Genomic DNA, 13,733 nt, shown 5'->3' with positions numbered 1-13,733 from the left:
TCCAAACAGCTAAATCTTGGCAGATTTGTAGATAAGTAGAGAATCAAAGGGACCCAACTATTTAATCTTGGCCCTGGCAGAAATAAGTGTAGATTTAGATAGGAAAAATTGAAAAAAAGAAAAATTGTAAAGCTAGGTCTGCAAGTCTAAATGCACCCACCCATAAAAAGAAGAAAAAATGTTAGAAAAGTAGGCTGGGTAGGTAGCTGTGTGGTTGTAGAATGATAATGTGTGATCAGTTTTGTGGTACAAAGTATTTTATCTTTTCAGATCACAGTGCAGGCAATTTTATGCAAAAGGGCTCAAAGGTGAACATCACTAACTCCCCTTTCTTCTAAACTCCCCAAAGCCACTTACTAACTTCCCAAAGAGGTCAAGATCTGCTTGCCTCTTAGTCTCATCATACTCCATATCAGTTGCCTTGGTGAAGATCTGCTTCACTCAAGGATCTCAGTTCTCTACAAGTCCTTTTTCCCAAATTTAGCCTAAGGTCTCTGACCTTAGCGCTTGTTGGTCACCTTCATATTAACTACTAACAGTATTATATAAATCCCCATCAGTTTTCCCATTCCCCTATTAAACTATGCATATAAAACTCCCCTGTGTAAATATTCCCTCCCTGGCAATATAGCCATATTTTTATAAAGTCCGGGAAAAAATGGTCCATCTGGGGCTGTTTTTAGCCCATCCGAGTCACAGCAGGGATTAATCTGACCCCTGGTCAGACTAATAACCTCTTCCTTAAACTCAAAAACCCTCAGAAACCCACTTTTTATCCCTTTACCCCAAGTTTTGGGCATACATTGCTAACCCGTGCTCAAAAAACCCATAAACCCGCCATTTCCTAAGTCTAAACCCACCGCGTGATATATTTAAATGGGAATATTCCCGCGAATATCCCCGCCCGCTAACCCGCCGCCGCCTCGCATCTACCGCCAACCATTGGATCTTCTGCTCCGCAGATCGACGGTGGGCGAGCCGTCCCATCTCCAAAACACCTGAGCTTTAGTGTCCGAGAGATGGGCGGTATTGCCACCGTACCTCCCACCACGCGTCAAGCGTTGGGCCATGGCGGAGCCCTCTCCCCCGAAACCGCCTTTGTCCATAAGTGGTGCACCCAAAACCGGAAACCGCCCCTACCTGCGTCACCCGCCTACCCAGTAACGTCACCCCCCTGCCCAGTCACTATGTTGAGTCACCTGCCTGCGTGGCCTCCTCCCACGTCATTGCCACGTATCCCTGCCACCGTACCTGCCACGTCACCATCCGTACATGATGACGTCATTCTAAATTCATCCCGCCACGTCGTCCTGCTGACGTCACCCGCCGTACAATGTCACATCATGCTGATGTCATCAGCATCTTTTTGGCGCAAAGGCCCGAAAATCGCACTTCGGAGCCCCGGAATCTGATTCTGAGGCAGTTTTTGAGAATCTTTTCATTCTGCGGCCCCCAACAAGCGCGAAAGACGCCGAATGACCCATTTTTCCTCGCGAAGCTTGCTGGAAGGAGCATAAAACAGTTTTGAAAGAAACAGAGGCCGAACAGCGGCCATTTATTTGTGAATAAGACCCACATAACCTCAGAACAGCATCAATTTATTGCCGAAGGGTATCAGAGGAAGAAGGAGAGCCGAAGAGTATCAGTCGAAGATTTTTGAAGGGCTCGAAGCACTTAAACATTGATGAGCCCTCCAGAAAGTCAAATCAAGAGGAGTAAGCCCATCCTAGCTCTCAAATAACAGTCAGAGGCATTTAAAAACTGTTGAACAGCAAGGGTGCAAAGACCAATGCACAGTTATAACAGATGAAGAGCACAAAGCCACCAGGACAGATATTAACTCATTTTGATACAGCTGCCCCCAAGAAAGCTCAAAGATATTTTCTAGCATTTATTTCTAGATAGGATTAGGTTAAAATAATCAATTTTCTGTCAGACCTTTTAGGTCGGCTGTAATAGATAATTTTGGATAAATCTTCCCTATATATACCACCCTCTGTATTGTTTAAAGGGTCGCTTGGTTGATAGTTTTTCAGTGGAGACTCACACTGTATACCTGATATGTTTTCTGTAATCAAAGACTGCTGAAAAGCTTGGAGGAAAGACTGTCTGCTCTGTGTTTAATGGTTTCAAGAAGTGAATTTGGAATTCATGTGCTGCAACATGACTCAATAAGTTTTCCTATGTCTGTTTTTTCCATTGATATACCGTCTAAATAGCAGGAAGAAAGAATAGCTTAGAATTAGTTTAAATACTCTCTATGCTCAATTGCTGTTGTTTCTTTATGTTTTCCCCTGGATCAGTCATGAATATGAATTCCCTTCGGCTCATATTTCCCCTAATCCATTCATCTTTGACAGTTTTCTAGGAATTCTTAACTGCTCCTAGATAGAGCTCATTCAATTTCCCCCTTTAAGCATAGTGAGAGATCTTTGTTGCCTCTCATTCCTTATCCCTCATTCCATCCTTTTAAGCTTTAAGTGTTGTTTCATGAGCAGCTACCTTGCTCCTTATTTCTCTTGTGACCAAGAAAACGCACCAGTAGTCCAACTCCTTGACTCCACGCCCAATGGTTTGAAACTTCCAGACTATGCCTTGCCTCTCTGTCTGAAAACATCAATTTTCCCACCAAAAAACAAAACAAAAAACCCTCTGAACTTGAGACCTAGCCTAAAATCCTTTTTAAAAACAAAGCTAAATCTAAAAGAGAGAGCCCTCTCTGATTACAGGTTGGCTAGAACCTGCAGTCCAAAGTTGGTCTGTGGTTACCTCGTCCGTATCCTTTTTCGGAGCTTAAGGACAACCTGAGTGATAACATAATGGCGACTCCACTGGGGATCTTCCTCAGATAATTTCACAAAGTGTCACAAAGAAAGTTGGAAAGCTCCACCTGGAGGAACTAAACCTTCACAACCATTTTTCAAGTCTAGTTCTAGTCTTTGATGGTGGACAGAGATCAGGCACTCAAAGTTAATATATCCACCTGGCGACTCCACATCATCCTCATAATAAAGACTCCACCGGAGAAATGAACCCAAAAGAAATTTTTGAGCAGATCAGGCTTTTGACCTGGATTATTATCCAAGAGGTCATGTTCTTTCTCCTCCATAAAAATTTTTTGTACATATTGTTTGAGCTTGACTTTTATGTTTTTCCTGTAGAAAATGTCGAAGAAAGCCCTCCTTTCACATTAGAACAACAACCTCTAAATGCTGTTGATGCTCACCTTATAGTCAAGGGGGACACTACTGTCAAATCAAATCATCCTATCCCTGTTCACACCGAACCCAATCATTTAGCCCCTGTACACAATCCCCTGCCTCGTAAGGTTCCTGATAGATATAAGCCACTCATTTTGCCTCCTGTGCTTAATCCTTTGCCCAAAAATCATCCCACGTATCTCCTAAGATTTGATGGAGAGAATGGAGTTACTGCCCAAAAGCATATCCAGGCTTTTGACGATTATTTAAACATTTTTGAAGTAGAAGATGAGGATGTTAGTCTTAGGCTGTTTGCCATTTCTTTGCAAAGTGAAGTTTGGACTTGGTTTAAAGCATTGCCTGAGGCAAGCATCTCAAATCTCCAGCAGTTATTCAAACTCTTCCTTGATAGATGGATGATCAAAGTCAATTTACTTGCACTCATAGAAGAATATAATCAGTTAAAAAGGATTCCAAATGAATCTGTTCAGCAATTTTCTGACCGATTCAATCAAGTTTATCATTCTATACCATTGAATATAAGACCTCCCCCTGATTTGGCCCTATTACATTATCCAACAGCATTTGATCCAAAAATAGAATTCCATCTGAGAGAAAGGAGCCCCTCTACTATGCAACAGATGCAGAACATGGCAGTAGATGTAGAGGTCAATCTGAAAGTTAGGGAGGAGAAGTTGAAAGCAGAAAAAGGGGATGAACTTGATATCTTTGTAAAGAAAACAGAGGAATTAAAACAGATGTGCACAACAGAAGTTGAACATTTAGAGCACCAGAACAGATTTGTTTTGCAAAAGGAAAGTAATGATATACATGCACAAACCTGCCACAAAACAGATGACATATTCATACTGCCATACATAATGGAGCAGTCTGTTGATATAATGTACGAATATAACAGCTTCTCTTCCTTCAACTGTTTGCCCAAATATGATCGATATGATGATGACTGTGAACCTAACGACCAAATCAGCCTTACAGAGGAGTCAGACATTATTCTGGCAGAAAGCTCAGTTCAGGTTCAGCTGCCTGAACCCAAGGATCAGAATGCCCATCTCAGCCATGAAGAAAAGGAAGAAAGCGCAGAATGTGTTGATTTCAGTGAAGGAGCTTTACCATTTTGTTTCAAGTCTTTTCAGTTTATTAGGGGAAAATATCATGCCATTAATAATCAAGTGTCACCATGTTCTGGTAGTGATCAGCTAGAGGAAACTCCAGGCCCTACTCCTAAAGCATTAACACTATATTTGCATCCCCAAAGTGCCAGTGAATGTCAGATTGAGGAAGACTCAGAAATGGCAGCATGTGACCAGATAATCCAACTAGATTCCCTGCCATCGGGTTTGCAACCATCTCAGATATTTGAAGAAGAAAAGGAGCAGTCAGCACAAATTTACCAAGTGCCATCTGAGCCAGTTTTCAAAGGATTACAGCTACCATCCCATGTTTTGCAGAATTAATCTGATGGTAAACTGCGTGATGAGGTAAAACACTACTCTTCTCCGCTAGTAGTCTGCGAACCACGGTATCAAGTGGTTGATGATACCTCAATTCTAAAGCATGATAGCTCTCCCAAAATTTTTTACAGTTCTTTAGTTCAGTCCAACAATAATGTATATATGCTACAGGACCCTTTTGTACAGTTTCTTATTTCAGCAAAGAAGGTCAGTAGCTTCCTGATCTTCTCAAAGATTAATAAAGCCATATCAGATTGCAAGATCTCCATTTCAGGTAACAGCAAGCACAAGCAGCAGGGGCCATTCATATTTATAATGCTTAAGTGGCTGCATTGGCTGTTTCATTTCACCTAACGGCAAAGTAAGTACTGGTTAGGATAGGTAGGTAGGATTAATAAGGCAACCGGCCAAGCAAATTTTGTAGAATACAACAGCAATTGAAAACAAGGCAGTCTGACCTGTTGTTCTTGGCTTTTCACAAGGAAAAGCCATCCCCAAGTGGAGCCACTGTTAGCCTCCTGCTGCAGTAGGTATTCATTTTTCATGATTGACATTTTTACATGCCAAATATGTCATACTCTGCAAGCTGTAGTGTTCCATATTTCCATAATAAGCAATGAAAGTGTGCTGGTCCAAATGCCACTGCTGTATTCTATATTTGAAGAGTTTCCATTTAAGGGAGTTCCAAACAGTCTAATCTTGGTCTCGCTAGGTTTCAATTTACTGTTGTAGAATATAGAGAATGCATCTGTCCAAACAGCTAAATCTTGGCAGATTTGTAGATAAGTAGAGAATCAAAGGGACCCAACTGTTTAATCTGGGCCCTGACAGAAATAAGTGTAGATTTAGATAGGAAAAATTGAAAAAAAGAAAAATTGTAAAGCTGGGTCTGCAAATCTAAATGGACCCACCCATAAAAAGAAGAAAAAATGTTAGAAAATTAGGCTGGGTAGGTAGTTGTGTGGTTTTAGAATGATAATGTGTGATCAGTTTTGTGGTACAAAGTATTTTATCTTTTCAGATCACAGTGCAGGCAATTTTATGCAAAAGGGCTCAAAGGTGAACATCACTAACTCCCCTTTCTTCTAAACTCCCCAAAGCCACTTACTAACTTCCCAAAGAGGTCAAGATCTGCTTGCCTCTTAGTCTCATCATACTCCATATCAGTTGCCTTGGTGAAGATCTGCTTCACTCAAGGATCTCAGTTCTCTACAAGTCCTTTTTCCCAAATTTAGCCTAAGGTCCCTGACCTTAGCGCTTGCTGGTCACCTTCATATTAACTACTAACAGTATTATATAAATCCCCATCAATTTTCCCATTCCCCTATTAAACTATGCTGCATATAAAACTCTCCTGTGTAAATATTCCCTCCCTGGCAATATAACCATATTTTTATAAAGTCCGGGAAAAAATGGTCCATCTGGGGCTGTTTCTAGCCCATCCGAGTCACAGCAGGGATTAATATGACACCTGGTCAGACTAATAACCTCTTCCTTAAACTCAAAAACACTCAGAAACCCACTTTTTATCCCTTTACCCCAAGTTTTGGGCATAAATTGCTAACCCGCGCTCAAAAAACCCATAAACCCGCCATTTCCTAAGTCTAAACCCACCACGCGCTATATTTAAATGGGAATATTCCCGCGAATATCCTCCTCCGCTAACCTGCCACCGCCTCACATCTACCGCGAACCGTTGGATCTTCCGCTCCGCAGATCGACGATGGGCGGGCCGTCCCATCTCCAAAACGCCCAAGCTTTAGCGTCCCGGAGATGGGCGATATTGCCACCGTACCTCCCGCCACGTGTCAAGCGTTGGGCCGTGGCGGAGCCCTCTCCCCCGAAACCGCCTTTGTCCATAAGTGGTGCGCCCAAAACCGGAAACCGCCCCTACCTGCGTCACCCGCCTACCCAGTAACGTCACCCCCCTGCCCAGTCACTATGTTGAGTCACCTGCCTGCGTGGCCTCCTACCACGTCACTGCCACGTATCCCTGCCACCGTACTTGCCACATCACCATCTGTATATGATGACGTCATGCTGATGTCATCCCGCCATGTCGTCCTACTGATGTCATGCTGATGTCACCCACCGTACAATGTCACATCATGCTGACGTCATCAACATCTTTTTGCCGCAAAGGCACGAAAATCGCACTTCGGAGCCTCGAAATCCGATTCTGAGGCAGTTTTTGATGAGCGATTTGCGCCTGCAAATCGCTCATCGTTAGATTTTTTAGGCCTGAATGGGGAATCTTTTCATTCGTCGGCCCCCAGCAAGCCCGAAAGACGCCGAATGACCCATTTTTCCTCGCGAAGCTTGCCGGAAGGAGAAGAAAACAGTTTCGAAAGAAACAGAGGCCGAACAGCGGCCATTTATTTGTGAATAAGATCCACAACACCTCAGAACAACATCAATTTATTGTCGTAGGGTATTAGAGGAAGAAGGAGAGCCAAAGAGTATCAGTCGAAGATTTTTGAAGGGCTCGAAGCACTTAAACATTGATGAGCCCTCCAGAAAGTCAAATCAAGAGGAGTAAGCCCATCCTAGCTCTCAAATCACAGTTAGAGGCATTTAAAAACCGTTGAACAGCAAGGGTGCAAAGTCCAATGCACAGTTATAACAGATGAAGAGCACAAAGCCACCAGGACAGATATTAACTCATTTTGATACAGCTGCCCCCAGCAAAGCTCAAAGATATTTTATGGAATTTATTTCTAGATAGGATTAGGTTAAAGTAATCAATTTTCTGTCAGACCTGTTAGGTCAGCTGTAATAGATAATTTTGGATAAATCTTCCCCATATATACCACCCTCTGTATTGTTTAAAGGGTTGGTTGGTTGATAGTTTTTCAGTGGAGACTCACACTGTATACCTGATATGTTTTCTGTAATCAAAGACTGCTAAAAATCTTGGAGGAAACACTGTCTGCTCTGTGTTTAATGGTTTCAAGAAGTGAATTTGGAATTCATGTGCTGCAACATGACTCAATAAGTTTTCCTATCTCTATTTTTTCCATTGATATACCGTCTAAATAGCAGGAAGAAAGAATAGCTTAGAATTAGTTTAAATACTCTCGATGCTCAATTTCTGTTGTTTCTTTATGTTTTCCCCTGGATCAGTCATGAATATGAATTCCCTTCGGCTCATATTTCCCCTAATCCATTCATCTTTGACAGTTGTCTAGGAATTCTTAACTGCTCCTAGATAAAGCTCATTCACTTTCCCCCTTTAAGCATAGTGAGAGATTCTTGGTTGCCTCTCATTCCTTATCCCTCATTCCATCCTTTTAAGCTTTAAGTGTTGTTTCATGAGCAGCTACCTTGCTCCTTATTTCTCTTGTGACCAAGAAAACGCACCAGCAGTCTGACTCCTTGACTCCACGCCCAATGGTTTGAAACTTCCAGACTATGCCTTACCTCTCTGTTTGAAAACATCATTTTTCCCACCAAAAAACAAAACAAAAAACCCTCTGAACTCGAGACCTAGCCTAAAATCCTTTTTAAAAACAAAGCTAAATCTAAAAGAGAGAGCCCTCTCTGATTACAGGTTGGCTAGAACCTGCAGTCCAAAGTTGGTCTGTGGTTACCTCGGTCGTATCCTTTTCCGGAGCTTAAGGACAACTTGAGTGATAACAAGACCAACCCAATGAAATAGCTATCGATCCTGGTGTACTTAGCACGAGGTGCTTGCTTAAGCCCGTACAATGCCCACTTGAGTCGGCACACATGTGACTCACGATTGAAGGTCTCAAATCCTTCGGGCTGCTCAATGTACACATATTCCTCAATCTTCCCATTGAGGAATGCAGTCTTCACATCCATCTGATGGATCTTCCGACCCATCTGAGCTGATAGTGCCAACATCGATTTGATAGATGAGTACCTTGGTACAGGAGAAAATGTCTCATCGTAGTTGATCCCCTCAACCTGTGAGAAACCACCGGCAACAAACCTTGCCTTATGTTTCTCAACACTGCCATCACTTGCCTGATTTACCTTGTAAAGCCATCGAGAACTCACCACTGAATTGTCCGCTGGTCTTGCGACAACATCCCCCACACTATTTTGAATGATAGAGTCGTACTCCTCTACCATAGCATCAATCCAAACTGGTTTCTGCACTGCTTCCTTGAAATAAGAAGGTTCAATCTCTACACAATCCCCAATCAGGGCCATGTAACCAGTGTACCGCTCGGGTGATCTCCTCTGTCTGTGTTGAGAGGATGGTTGTGCCACATTCTCTCGTGCATCTAGCATCAACCTGTCAGCTTCCCTTGAGCATTTCCACTCATCTCTGGAAGACTCTGCATGAGTGGATGTCTCCACTACCGGATCCTCTACATGCAACTGCTCTGCATCAATATGAGGCTCCTCCTCCTTTGGAACCAAACATTCCTCCTCTGCATGCAACTTGAGCTCCCTCTCAAGTGATACTCACATGGATTTCTACTCGTTGAACTTCAGATCTCTGCGAACCACTGTCTTCTGACTGGTAGGCAGGAACACCCGATAGTTGTGGGGTGTATCAGTGTACCCCACAAGTATCCCCAACTCAGCTATTGGATCTAGCTTCTTGCCGGCATCTTTGGTCACATGGCAATAAACCAATGATACAAAGATCTTGAAGTGACTCACATCTGGTCGCTTCCCAGAAAAGGCCTACATTGGTGTCTTCATCCCCTGTATACAGTGCAAACTTCTATTCTGCAATATACTGCTTTATTGCATCCCTCAACCCATAAATGAAGTGGTAGGCTTTGGTCATGCAACATTGCTCGAGCTGCTCCCACAATAGATCACTTCTTCCTTTCAGCCACCCCATTCTGCTGTGGGTTATGGGGTGTCGTCAACTCCCGTTTAATTCCTTCTGTTATGCAGAAGTCCTTAAACTGTTGGGACACATACTCTCCACCCTTATCGCTTCGCAAGGCTCTTATTTCTTTCCAGATTTTTTCTCTGCCAAGGCTTTGAACTCACAAAACCTCAAGAAGGCCTGATCCTTCTTTTGCATAAAGTAGATTCAACATCTACAAGAAAAATCATCAATAAAAATAACATAGTACCTTTCTTTAGTGGTGGAGGCTATAGAGAATGGTCCACATACATCTGTGTGAACTCGCTCCAGGATTGCTCCAACTCTACTGTCTCAATCCTAAAAGGAATATTTCACATACTTACCCAAGGTGCAACCTTTGCATGTATCCACTCGCTCCAATTTTCCCTTGGGTAGTCCAGTAGAAATTTTCTGCATGATCTTCAAGGCCCCGTGGTGCAAGTGGCCCAATCTTCTATGCCATATCTCGCCAACATATTGGTTCTGCACCACCTCTGCTTTGGAACTCAATGGAGCACAGTCATTTACCTCCAGCTTGTAGAGATTCTTTACTCGAATTCCAATTCGCTTGGTCTGTCCAGTGCCGATATGCCTCAGGAATACCTTTCCTTTACTAAAGACTACATCATAGCTTTTATCTTCTAGCATAGCAACGAACACAAGATTCTTCTTTAGACCCAGTACATACTTTACACCAGTGAGGGTGAGAGGAGCTCCATGCTCCCTCTGAAACACAACCATACCTTCACCTAAAACACAATACTTTCCATCATCACCCATCTCAATGCGCATCTGGAGATCCTTCTCCTCCAGGGTACTGAATAGATTCTTGTCACCTGACATGTGGAATGAAGCTCCAATGTCCAGGTACCAAACACATCCCACCATGTATGAAACCATGCATGCGATGAGAGAGAAATCCAACTCAAACTATGAGGCCAGTGCCTCACCATTTGATCCCTTCGAGGATCCTTTCTTGGATTTCTTTTGTGGACAATTCGTAGCATAATGGCCCACCTCATGACAATGAAAGCATCGCACTTTCGATTTGTCAAACTTCTTCCCACCATGGGAAGAACTCGATTTGGGATGGGATGCCTTCCCTTTCCCTTTCCTAGCTTTACTCGCTAAAGCTAGATTTTCTTCATCATCTTGTTTTGATGAAGATCCATCTCTGGTGCTTCTTATTATCTCCTCCTGCATCAGATCCGACAAAAGTCGTTCCCAATTTGGCAGTTTCTCTCTTCCATTTACTGAGTCTTGGTAACTATGCCAGCTCTTAGGAAGACCGAGGAGAGCAAGACTCACCATGTCATTGTCCCCTGTCGTGATCCCTACACTTCCAAGCTCATCCCTATAGGTGGTGATATTGGTCAGGTATGTTGAGATCGTGTCTCCCTTTTCACACTTTATTTTCCGAGGCTTGTCTTTTAGCACCAGCTTCCTCTGATCGTTGTTCTTCTGATATAGATCCTTCAATGTTTTCCACATTGAATACGGTGTCTCCTTCCCATGGAGGCTCAAGACAATGTGGTCTCAAACTCCCTCCAGGAGGATTCTCCTCCCTCTAGCCATACATTTCTTCTATTCCACCAATTCTTGGGAATTAGCTGTTGTGGGCTTGGGGACTTCTTGATCAATGAATTCCTTCAAATTGTTTTCCTCTAATACCACTTCCATGTGATCCTTCCAGGCTATATAATTTGAGCTACCATTAAGGGCATACTCGAGTCTCAAACCGTTGAACACCATTGGTGAAATTGAGATGTGATAAGAACTCGATTTCTATAATCAGGAACTTGAAACTTAGAACTTCTCCCTTCTTGTATATTGTTCTTTGCTTTGATCACCTATGCTCCGATGCCATGTAGAAATTACCATTGTAGATCACTTGATAATGTAATATACTAAAGTAAAACACTAGATCTACTTCTACAACAAACTTTCTGGAAGCTTAATCAATTTGAGCAAAGATCAAATAGAACACATATAATAGAGAATGAGAAATCATATGCATGAAACACAGAAGAATACTCTAGGAAAGCCTCGACTAAAAACCCCAATTTCTGCATTATCATAAAAGTGAAAATAGTCTGGATTACAAAAAGCCTTAGCTCCGAAGCTATCCAAATCTCAGTACAATCCCTCAATACAGCTCACAGACTGAATAGACACAACATATGCATTCCCTGAATCCTCCAAGCCTCCTATTTCCTTGCACAGTTTTTCTTGGGGTTCAATGATTCCACCCGTGTGAAGTTTGGCCTCATACAAATCACTGAACTCAGAGATAACTGCACAATCCTTAAGGAATGGATTCCTTCTACATGCAATAGATATTCACAATGTAATATTCCTGCAACTAATAGGACATTGTCCCACCATTTTATCTCAACTGGGTCTCTGATAGAACTAACATGCATGCATGCATTAACTAACTGAACTCACAATCAGTTCCTCCAACTATTGGAATTAATCTAATTGGACTTAAATCAGTTAGCTGAGCTAACTAATTACAACTCAAGATTACAACTCATCCTTATCTCTTTAACTAAGGGATAAATTCCTCAATCAAAGGAATCACTGTTGCATGTCCTCACATAGACTTCATGTTTGATTTTCCTCAACTAATTAACTCAATATGAATTAATTAATTATTTTACAAACAACTGCTAAGATCAAATTCGAATTTTAATTCACAATTTTAGTTCACGAACTAACTAAAATTGGAATGTATCCCGAAATGCTATTTATAGCAATGTTATTTTTAACACTTTTATATTTAGCATTTCTTGCTGCTATTTTCAACAAATTGCACTAATAATAAACATATTAACTTAGTTTCATTAAAAAAATTGATTTCTCTTTAGACATATCATTGAATCTCATGAACCTCTTTCCTAGATATTGAGATCATGTTCTTATAGAATCATTCTGACATTCTGTTTTTCATAAGATCAAATTATTGGACTTCTTCTATATATTTTTCCTATGGAATCACCCTTTTGAAAGAAATATCTCTTCCTTTAAGCTAATATTTACTTTCTTTGAGCCTACCAAACACCATTATTTCTTACTCTCCTCTCATGAGCTAACCTAAATTCCTTCTCCTTTTCCCTTTTAACCATCACAAATTTCGAAATTTGTTCAACTTTAAGTCCTCCAACGATCTTAACATAACAATCAATCATATTCTTTTATTGGTTTTACATGTTTTCTTCCTTAATAGCTCCTCAACTTTTCACTTTGTTGTCATATGCCTAACTTCTTGTCTTCCTACACAAAAACGTTTATGTTTCCCACATACACAGTTATTTTATGCCTACTTTATCTATTATTTCCCTTCTTACCATTATTCTTACTTCACTTCTACACACTCAATACCTATAAAATCTATATTTTCACGTACATATAGGTAAGCCTACATAAATATGAATATATCAATAATCACCTATATGTGAATCACTTATATGTGCCTATCACGGGGACAGAGAAAAACAACATTATCAATACAAATTATTTGTGTTTTTCATATTTGCCATGCATCAGATTTGTTATTCTCTATTTGTTAATATGTTTTCATTCACAAAAATGTGTGTTTTACGTGTCTCAACTCATTTTGCATATGCATGATTGGGTTATTTCATAGTTTTGTAATAATGTTATCATCCATATATACAATTGCATGGATACTCTACTCATGTTAGCATTTATATTCCTTCTTTAATGCATTTTTTTCCTTAGTCACATATAACTATCAAGGATATGGAGAACAATGTTTTTTACCAAACATGGGTGGCTCATGTTAATTTTTAATGTAATTAAATTAATAAAAATATTTGTATTTTAGGAATCATGTGTGACTCATGGCTTTCGTTTGAATAATTAATTAAATTCACCTTAATTAATTAGTTTGACATTTTAGATGTGAGATTCATGGTTTTTTTTAAATATCATTATTTATATTAAAATCTCATTAATAAACACTTTATTGACCAAAAACCACTTCTTTTAAAATTAAGATATATTCCATATTTCAAATATAATATCAATATACATTATATTTGATTTCTAAATCCAAAAAAATAAATAAGTTTTAGAATTATTTCATAAATATATTTACTTTTATTTTATTACTAAAAGGTACATCCTTCCTACTCAAATGAAGTTTTTAGAAAAACATACATTGTCTATCAACTTTGCACTTTGTTGCAATGTACC

The sequence above is a fragment of the Pinus tabuliformis genome, chromosome 3_2, assembly GCF_031772625.1.
Source record: "Pinus tabuliformis cultivar Carrire ecotype Pingquan chromosome 3_2, CPIR1, whole genome shotgun sequence".
Classification (NCBI taxonomy): Eukaryota; Viridiplantae; Streptophyta; class Pinopsida; order Pinales; family Pinaceae; genus Pinus; species Pinus tabuliformis.
This window is presented reverse-complemented; position numbering follows the sequence as displayed.